The 10,896-nt window shown below is 44.6% G+C and overlaps 1 pseudogene; it reads right to left on the bottom strand.

Annotated features, from left to right (window-relative positions):
• Positions 1–10,194: 10,194 nt before the first annotated feature.
• Positions 10,195–10,302, bottom strand: LOC130359931 (U2 spliceosomal RNA; annotated as a pseudogene).
• Between the last annotated feature and the right edge of the window lie 594 nt (positions 10,303–10,896).

Raw genomic sequence — 10,896 nt, 5'->3', positions numbered from 1 at the left:
GGCGCCAAAGATCCACTTACCGATCCGGGCGGGCGACGGAGGCTGCGGCGACGGAGATCGGCGGGCGGCGATGACGTGTGGCTGGATCCGATGGAAGCCGGTGAGTTGCCTAGCAATATCTGGAGGGTACAGTTTAAGACCATTATACAGTGGTCTCTAACTGTAGCCCTCCAGATGTTGCAAAACTACAACTCCTAGCATGCCCACACAACTGTTTGTTGTCTGAGCCTACTGGGATTTGTAGTTTTGCTGCATCTGGAGGGCCACAGTTTGCAGTGGTCTCTATACTGTAGCTCTCCAGATGTTGCAAACCTGCAAATCCCAGCATGCTGGGAGTTGTAGTTGTGATCCCTCCAGCTGTTGCATAACTACATCTCCCAGCATGCCCTTCGGTGATCAGTACATGCTGGGAGTTGTAGTTTTGCAACAGCTGGAGGCACACTGGTTGGAAAATATTGAGTTAGATAACAGAACCTAACTGAAGGTTTTCCAACCAGTGTGCCTCCAGGTGTTGCAAAAGTACAACTCCCAGCCTGCATGGTCTGTCAGTACATGCTGGGAGTTGTAGTTTTGAAACAGCTGGAGGTTTGCCCCCCCATGTGAATGTACAGGGTACATTCACACGGGCAGGCTTACAGTAAGTTTTCTGCTTCAAGTATGAGCTGGGGCAAATTTTTCGCCGCAGCGCAAACTACTAGCAGGGAACTCACTGTAAACTTCCGCCAGTGTGAATGTACCCTAAAAACACTACACTACACTACACTAACACATAATAAAGGGTAAAACATTACATATACACCCCTTACACTGTCGTCCCCCCCCCCAATAAAAATTAAAAACGTATTGTACGGCAGTGTTTCCAAAACGGAACCTCCAGCTGTTGCAAAACAACAACTCCCAGCATTTCTGGACAGCCACTGACTGTCCAGGCATGCTGGGAGTTTAGCAACAGCTGGAGGCACCCAGTTTGGGAATCACTGGCGTACAATACCCCTATGTCCACCCCTATGCAATGCCTAATTTAGTCCTCAAATACGCATGGCGCTCTCACTTTGGAGCCCTGTCGTATTTCAAGGCAACAGTTTAGGGCCACATATGGGGTATCGCCGTACTCGGGAGAAATTGCATAAGAAATTTTGGGGGCTTTTTCTCTTTTTACCCCTTATGAAAAGGTGAAGTTGGGGTCTACACCAGCATGTTAGTGTAAAAAAAAAATTTTTTTTACACTAACATGCTGGTGTTGCCCTATACTTTTCATTTTGAAAAGAGGTAAAAGGGAAAAAAGGCCCCCAAAATTTGTAATGTAATTTCTCCCGACTACGGAGATACCCCATATGTGGGCGCAAAGTGCTCTGGGGGCGCACAAAAAGGCCCAGAAGGGAGAGTGCACCATGTACATTTGAGGTGATTTGCACAGGGGTGGCTAATTGTTGCAGCGGTTTTGACAAACGCAAAAAAAATAAAACCCCACATGTGACCCCATTTCGGAAACGACACCCCTCACGGAATGTAATGAGGGGTGCAGTGAGAATTTACACCCCACTGGTTTCTGACAGATCTTTGGAACAGTGGGCTGTGCAAATTAAAAATTTTGTACAGCCCACTGTTCCAAAGATCTGACAGATACCAGTGGGGGGTAAATGCTCACTGTACCCCTTGTTACGTTACTCAAGGGGTCTAGTTTCCAAAATGGTATGCCATGTGGGGGTTATTTTGCTGTCCTGGCACAATAGGGGTTTCCTAAATGCGACATGCCCCCACCCCCCCCCCGAGCAAAATTTGCTCTCCAAAAGCTAAATGTGACTCCTTCTCTTCTGAGCATTGCAGTTCGCCCGTAGTGCACTTCCACTTATGGGGTACCTTCATTCTCAGAAGAGATGGTGTTACAAATTTTGGGGGGTATTTTCTGCTATTAACCCTTGCAAAAATTTTAAATTTGGGGGGAAACACACATTTTAGTGAAAAAAATATATCTTTTTTTACATATTCAAAAGTCGTGAAACCCCTGTGGGGTATTAAGGCTCACTTAATTCCTTGTTACGTTCCTCAAGGGGTCTAGTTTCCAAAATTGTATGGCATGTGTTTTTTTTTTTTTTTGCTGTTCTGGCACCATAGGGGCCTCCTAAATGCAACATGCCCCCCAAAAACCATTTCAGAAAAACATACTCTCCAAAATCCCCTTGTCGCTCTTTCCCTTCTGAGCCCTCTACTGCGCCCGCCGAACACTTTACATAGACATATGAGGTATGTGCTTAATCGAGAGAAATTAGGCTACAAACATAAGTATACATTTTCTCCTTTTACCCCTTGTAAAAATTCAAAAATTGGGTCTACAAGAACATGCGAGTGTAAAAAATTAAGATTGTGAATTTTCTCCTTCATTTTGCTGCTATTCCTGTGAAACACCTAAAGGGTTAAAACACTGACTGAATGTCATTTTGAATACTTTGAGGGGTGCAGTTTTTATAATGGGGTCATTTGTGGGGAATTTCCAAGATGAAGACCCTTCAAATCACTTTTCAAACCTGAACTGGTCCCTGAAAAATAGTGAGTTTGAACATTTTGCGAAAAATTGGAAAATTGCTGCTTAACTTTGAAGCCCTCTGGTGACTTCCAAAACTAAAAACACGTCAATTTTATGATGCAAACATAAAGTAGACATATTGTATATGTGAATAATTTTTTTTTTATTTGGAATATCCATTTTCCTTACAAGCAGAGAGCTTCAAAGTTAGAAAAATTCAAAATTTTCAAATTTTTCATCAAATTTTGGGATTTTTCACCAAGAAATGATGCAAGTTACCACAACATTTTACCACTATGTTAAAGTAGAATATGTCACGAAAAAACAGTCTTGGAATCAGAATGATAACTAAAAGCATTCCAGAGTTATTAATTTTTAAAGTGACAGTGGTCAGATGTGCAAAAAACGCTCTGGTCCTAAGGTGTAAAATGGCCTTGTCCTTAAGGGGTTAAACATACTAATTTTGGTGCATGTAGTTATAAATAGTGAAATAAAGAAAAACCTATATGAACTAGGTATCATTGTAACCATGTGGACCTACAGAATAAATATATGGTGTCATTTTTACCAAAAAGTGCACTGTGTAGAATCGGAAGATACCAAAATTTACAAAATGACTTTTTTTTCCCAATTTTGCCTTACAAATATTTTTTTTCTGGGTTCGCCCTAAATTTTGTGGTGAAATGATTGATGTCATTACAAAGTACAATTGGTGGCGCAAACAATAAGCTCTCTGTTAGGATTCGGCAGGCTGGAGGTAGATCCTCTGTGTCAGAGAAGGATTGGCGTGGACTGTACCGGTGGACTGGTTCTAAGTTGCTACTGGTATTCACCAGAGCTCGCCGCAAAGCGTGATGGTCTTGCTGCGGCGGTAGCAACCAGGTCGTATCCACCGGTAACAGCTCAACCTCTCTGACTGCTGAGACAGGCGCGGTACAGAAGGACAAGACAAGAGCAAAGTCGGACGTAAGAGATGGTCAGGGCAGGCAGCAAGGGTCGTAGTCAGGGGCAACAGCAGAAGGTCTGGAACACAGGCTTGGGACATACACAAAACGCTTTCACTGGCACAAGGCAACAAGATCCGGCAAGGACAGGAAGGGAAAGTGAGGTTATATAGGCGTGGAGCAGGTGGGAGTTAATTACAGTGATTGGGCCAGGCACCAATCAGTGGTGCACTGGCCCTTTAAATCTTAGAGAGCTGGCACGCGCACGCCCTAGAGAGCGGAGCCGCGCGCGCCAGGAAGTGACTGCCGGGGACCGGGACAGGTAAGTAGCTTGGGATGCAATGAGCGGGCGCGTCCCGCTATGCGAATCGCATCCCCGCCGGCAGTGTCAGTGCAGTGCTCCCGGTAAGCGGGTCTGACCGGGGCGCTGCAGAGAGGAGAACGCCGCGAGCGCTCCGGGGAGGAGCAGGGACCCGGAGCGCTCGCCGTAACACTCTCATATGAGTCTGTAGGTGCAAAATTGAATGCGTTATGATTTTTAGAAGGTGATGAGGAAAAAACTAAATGCAAAAAGGGAAAAACCCGTGGTCCTTAACCCCTTAACGCATATGGACGTTTATGAACGTCCATAAGCGTCTCCTGAGGTATGACGCCTGCTCAGCAGTGAGCGTGCATCATACCTAGTGGGTTCCGGTTGCTATAAGCAACCAGGACCCGCGACTAATGTCGGACATTGCCGATCAGGCTGATGTCCGGCATTAACTCTTTAGACGTGGTGAACAAAGTTGATCGCCGCGTCTAAAGTGAAAGTAAAAGCTTCCCGGCAGCTCAGTCGGGCTGATCTGGACCATGGCGGTAAAATTGCGATGTCCCGATCAGCTAGGACGCAGCAGAAGGGTCCCTTACCTGCCTCCTGCACGTCCGATCCGCGATTGATTGCTCCAAGCCTGAAATCCAGGCTTGAGCAATCAACCGCCGATAACACTGATATCTGCTATTGAATGCAATGGCAGTGCTCAGTGTATTGAATCAATGTACTGCATGTTATAGTCCCCTATGGGAGCTATAACATTGCAAAATAAAAGTGGAAAAAAAATTAATAAAGATCATTTAACCCATTCCCTAATTAAAGTTTGAATCAACCCCCTTTTCCCAATAAAAAAAAAAACTGTGCAAATAAAAATAAACATATGTGGTATCGCCGCGTGCGGAAATGTCAAAACTATAAAAATAAATCGTGAATTAAACCGCACGGTGAATGGCGTACTTGCAAAAAAATTCCAAAGTCCAAAATAGCTTAGTTTTGGTCACTTTTTATACCATAAAAAAATTTATAAAAAGAGATCAAAAAGTCTGATCAAAACAAAAATGGTACCGGTAAAAACTTCAGATCACGGCACAAAAAATTTGCCCTCATATCGCCCCGTAGGTGGAGAACTAAAAAAGTTATAAGGGTCAGAATAGGACAATTTTAAACGTATACATTTTCCTGCATGTAGTTATGATTTTTTTCAGAAGTGCGACAAAATCAAACCTATATAAGTAGGGTATAATTTTAACCATATGGACCTACAGAATAAAGATAAAGTGTCATTGTTACCGAAAAATTTACTGCGTAGAAACAGAAGCCCCCAAAAGTTACAAAATGGCGTTTTTCTTCCATTTTGTCGCACAATTATTTTTTTTCCTGTTTCGCCGTAGATTTTTGGGCAAATTAACTGATGTCATTACAAAGTAAAATTGGAAAGTGCTATTATTTTTAGAAGGTGATGAGGAAAAAACGAAAATGCAAAAACTGAAAACCCCTCTGTCCTTAAGGGGTTAAGGGACCATGAAATAGCTATCGGCAAATGAAAATTCTTTACTTCTGGAGATATCTCTGGCTTAGCCTATATTCCTAGTAAGCTTTCAAGACTCCTACTTGGAGGAAAAACCTGACTTCAAGGGAAAGTCTCCTTAAAGGGGTACTCCATGGGAAAACATTTTTTCTTTAAATCAACTGGCACCAGAAAGTTAAACAGATTTGTAATTTCTATTTAGAAATCTTAATCCTTCCAGTATTTATCAGCTGGCACCTTAAAGGGGTACTCCACTGGAAAACATTTTTTCTTTAAATCAACTGGCGCCAGAAAGTTAAACAGATTTGTAAATTCTATTTAAAAATCTTAATCCTTCCAGTACTTATCAGCTGAAAGTATCACAGGAAGTTATTTTCTTTTTGAAGTTCCTTTCTGTCTGACCATAGTGCTTTCTGCTGATACCTCTCTTTATTTTAGGAACTGTCCAAAGCAGGATAGGGGGATTTGCTTCTGCTCTGGAGAGTTTCTAAAATGGAAAGAGGTGTCAGCAGAGAGCACTGTGGTCAGAAAGGAAATTTAAAAAGAAAAGAACTTCCTCTGGAACATACAGCAGCTAAGTACTGGAAGGGTTAAGATTTTTATTAAATAGAAGCAATTTACAAATTTGTTTAACTTTCTGGCACCAGTTTATGTAAAAAAAAAAGAAAATACATATATATATATATATATATATATATATATATATATATGTTTTCCAGGGGAGTACTCCTTTCAAAGGAGGTGAGAGCTGCTTTGCATATCCTTTCGTCCCAGAATTCTTAGGATAGCATAAGTGGCCTGTAAGTGTCATCAGTACCACTTTAGTCCTAAGATAGGATTTACATGGCCATGAACAGTTCTCTCTATTACAACAGAGAACCTTGGAGTTCAGATTATTCCTTCCTCCTCAGCAGCATTGACGGATGTATCATCATGTTTAGTGTGAAATATTCCAAGAAGCAAACAGTGTCAGAATTAGATAAGTATTTGGAACAAAATAAGTCCCCAGGCTATGGTATTCATCCCCCACACCCAGAAAATGTAGTCACGGTTCTCTCACCAGCTTTAAAATAAAGTGTTCATTCAAATATAGATGTCATAAAAAGAGAGAGCCCAGTAAGGGTAAGGCTGGGTTCACACTACGTTTTCTCCCATACGGGAGCGCATACGGCAGGGGGGAGCTAAAACCTCGCGCTCCCGTATGCCTTCGTATGCGCTCCCGTATGTAATTTATTTCAATGAGCCGGCCGGAGTGAAACGTTCGGTCCGGTCGGCTCATTTTTGCTCCGTATGCGCTTTTACAACTGGACCTAAAACTGTGGTCAACCACGGTTTGAGGTCCGGTTGTAAAAGCGCATACGGCGCAAAAATGAGCTGACCGGACCGAACTTTTCACTCCGGCCGGCTCATTGAAATGAATGACATACGGGAGCGCATACGAAGGCATACGGGAGCGCGAGGTTTTAGCTCCCCCCTGCCGTATGCGCTCCCGTATGGGAGAAAACGTAGTGTGAACCCACCCTAACACAAAGTTTCTGAATCTGTGATCATCACCTTCCCATAATATTTAAAGTTTCTTTCAACTATAGTGAATCCATGACATGAACAACATGATAATTTTAAGAGAAATAAAGAAAGGTTTTAAAAATGCACAAATGTAGCAATGTTAGAGTGGTCATGTGGTCAGTGTGCACTCAGTTTACATGAACAATGGATTATTATCATTTGTAAAAGGGGTTATCCCACAATCAAAAGTTATTCACTTTCCATAGGACAGCATGTACTGGATGGTCTGTGGAGGGTTCAACCACAGGGACCCCCACCCCTCATGAGAATGGAGGTGAAATCTTTTCCTGAATAAATGGAGCTAATTTTAGATTGTGAAATAACCTCTTTAAAGAGTTTGTGGGCTCAAGTACCGGCTGCCATGTGCCGGCAGGTCCAGCGCTACCATAAGGCAGCTAAGGAAACAGCCTTAGGGCTCTGGTGGTGGGGTGGAAAAGTCTGAATCCCCAGCAATTGGCAGGGGATTCAGACAGATGTGGCGGCCCAACTCGCCCAAGAAAGTACAGTACCCATCATCACTCAATACTGTACAGGAGGTGGGAACTTAAAGGAGTAATCCAGTGGTGATTCAGTGGTTTACAACTTATCCCCTATCTTAAGGATAGGGGATAAGTTGCAGATCGCGGGGGGTCCGACCCCTGGGGGCCCCCGCGATCTCCTGTACGGAGCCCCGACAACCCGCGGGAAGGGGGCGTGTCGACCTCCGCACGAAGCGGCGGCCGACACGCCCCCTCAATACAACTCTATGGCAGAGCCGAAGCGCTGCCTTCGGCAATCTCCGGCTCTGCCATTGAGATGTATTGAGGCGGCGTGTCGGCCGCCGCTTCGTGCGGGGGTCGACACCCGCTATCTCGGCGGAGAGCCGGGGCCCCGTACAGAGAGATCGCAGGGGGCCCCAGAGGTTGGACCCCCCGCAATCTCAAACTTATCCCCTATCCTTAGGATAGGGGATAAGTTTTTCACCACTGGACTACCCCTTTAAATCCCAGTTCCAGTACAGTACCTGGGCAGTGCTCTGCTATCCTGCACGGCATGCATGATGAGATAATGTCCACTGCACAGCATCGAGGAAAAGTCCAGAGGTGCTTCAGGAGAAGGAGGAGGCCCTGGTGTCAGGAGCAGAGGAAAAGTAAGTGGGATTTTTACTTAAGGAAGGGGGAAGGGAGATTTCAAACCTACCTACCAGGAGCACTATCTATCAGAGGCCATTACCTACCTATCTACTGGGGCATCTACATAATATAGAGGGGGGGGGGCAAAGTACGTATCTACCTACCTACTAGGGGAGCATTATATAACTACTGGTGGAATTCCCCACCTATCTACTAGGGTCAGGATGGAGGAAAGCTTTCTGACCCACTACTACCCAATAGGGGATAAGATGTCTGGGGACCCCTGCGATACTCCCTGCAGCAGCCTGGTACTTCAACAGCTTGGAGCTAAGTTTTCTCTGAGGCTGATGGCGAGTGGAGCAGGGGAAGGGGCATTGCGACGCCATGGCTCAACCCCTCAATACAAGTCAAGGGACAGGGACAAAGGGTGACGCCCCTTCCAAAGACTTACATTGAGGGGGGTGGACGTGACATCACGAGGGGGCAGGGCCGTGACGTCCCAATGCCCCATCCCCTGCACCGCCCTTCATCAGCCTTGGTGAAAACTTAGTACCGGGTTGCTGCAGGGAGGATCGCGGGGGTCCCCAGCGGCGGCCCTCCCCCCCGCAATCAGGCATCTTATCCCTTGTCCTTTGGATAGGGGATAACATGTCTAACAGTGGAGTACCCCTTTAACATTCTCACCTATGTATTAATACCATGCAGGGCAGCAAAGGAGATATTTTTTTGGGGGTGCTGAGAGTTGCGAAAAGTTGGGAAATGTGTGGAGCTTAAAGAGTACCTGTCACCAAACTAAACTTTTAATATATTTCTCCTTGTATAAGACACCTTGCTATTTACTTGCAGTTAAAATTCTCAACCTTTATATGTTTTTAATGTGATTGAAAAAATGGTCACTAGGTGGCTCTGTTCTGTTCCCTGCACAGGTCAGACAGTTGGTTTGGTCTCCTCCCAGCTTGGCAGGAGACTGAACTCAGGAAGTGCTTGTGGGGCTTTGCAAGGTACAGCACTCACAGGCTTCAGTGACGTCGAGTCTGCTGGGGAATGCCCACTTTCTCCTGCTGGGAGCTCCCACAGAGCTTTTTAACCCCTTAACCCTTTAAGGACTGAGGGTTTTTCTGTTTTTGCATTTTGTTTTGTTCCCTGCTGCAAGTCAAAAAGTTAGTGTGGTCTCCTTCCGCCTGGCAGGAGACCAAACTCAGGAAGTGCATGTTGGGCTTGGCAAGGCACAGCTCTCCTAGGCTTCAGTGACATCGCGCCTGCTGGGGAATGCACACTTTTCTCCTGCTGGGAGCAAGGGGAAAGGTATGATACAGAGCTTTTTAAAGCTCGGGCATTTTTTTAATGGTAGGAGGGGTGTTAGGAGTAATTAAGGAATATAATCTGAGTTGGTTTAAAAAATATAGTTTGATGACAGGTACTCTTTAACATGTTTTTCTGGTAGCAGATTTTGCATTGGCAAGTCATGGTTGGAAGAAGTCTTCATAGCAATAGAAGAAAAAGAAAGATCAACTCCACAAAGACCTAGCTGCTCTGTAATCTGTTATACAGTCTGCGTACAGCTAGCGAGGGTACCTGGGCAGTGTTCTGCTACAGGTGTTTTGTATGGCTTTACAAAACATAACCTGGTTAGGCACTGTTTTGACTGTACTTTTTGTTTATAATGCTTAATTATACTTTTGTCTTTTACCAAGTGTTGGCTGACAGTAATAAAAAAAAGCGTAAATTCTGGATCCCTCTGCTACTACCTCTGTTGGACAGTATTTCTCTAGAAGTATCTAGAAAAAAAGGAGTAATTCTACAGTCCAACCCTCCATTCCCAGAGGGCTTGCTCTACTCTCTGTAGTTATTAAGTCTTATTAACGTGGCCATAAATACTTAACAAAAGTGATAAGTATGCTTCTTAGGGAGGGGCACCACTTCTAGGGTATGGAAATTCAAAGGCCATTAGCACTCCGAAGGCCGAGAATCAAGAGGTGAGTGCCACAAGGTGAAGAGATTATGGTGCCCATGCTTCCACTCAGTGATTCTATTCTCCCAGTGAGTTTCGGCAGCTCGGGGTCACCACTCCCCGAGGCACTAAAGTACCTCGGCTCTAGACCCTCTGAGCCTCATGGCAAGATCCGGAGGAAACAGGTCACATCAGGGCAGCCGTCAAGCTGATTTCTCAGAACCAGCCCTGGAAAGCCCCGGTACACCTGCCCCCTCCATGCAGATCCCATCCCCACCAGCCCCACACCGGCATTACTGCCCATCGGCATGAAAACTGATATGAACAGATATTACACTTGATCTTAGCCAAAAGGCAGAGAAGCGATGGGAGAGTCTATGTGAGAGCAAAAACGCTAAGAAAAACGACATGTTGGTTTTAACTTTGACGTTTTTGCCGGTGGTTTTTATTCTTTTTTGGACTTAGTGATCCAAAAAAGTGATGGAGTAGTGATGGAAAAAAATGGTATTTAACGAAATGTATCTTTTTTATAACAACAATTTTATTATTTTTTATTTTTATTAATTTTATACATTTTTATTAATTGATCTCTGTTTAATAAAAAAAATGTAGTGTGTTTTTTTTCCCCACTTTTTTTCCAATTTTTTTTAGGTGGTATTACTACTCCCAGCATGGAACACACTGTTCCATGATGTGAGTAGTAGTACCTGTACTAATTGACAGATCGCCCCAGGTCCGTTGCGATCCTCCTGTATAATGTATAGATGCGGGTGACCGCTCTTCTATGGTCCCCTGCAATGTCGCATATATACACCAATTCATATTTCCCGCAGAGAGCTGTGATTGGCCAGATGGTTCCAGCCAATCACAACTCTCTGTGGGGAATATGATTAGGTGTTGTTACGCCGAGCGCTCCGGGTCCCCGCTCCTCCCCGGAGCGCTCGCTTCACTCTCGCTACCG

Source organism: Hyla sarda, chromosome 2 (assembly GCF_029499605.1).
Source record: "Hyla sarda isolate aHylSar1 chromosome 2, aHylSar1.hap1, whole genome shotgun sequence".
Classification (NCBI taxonomy): Eukaryota; Metazoa; Chordata; class Amphibia; order Anura; family Hylidae; genus Hyla; species Hyla sarda.
This window is presented reverse-complemented; position numbering and strand designations above follow the sequence as displayed.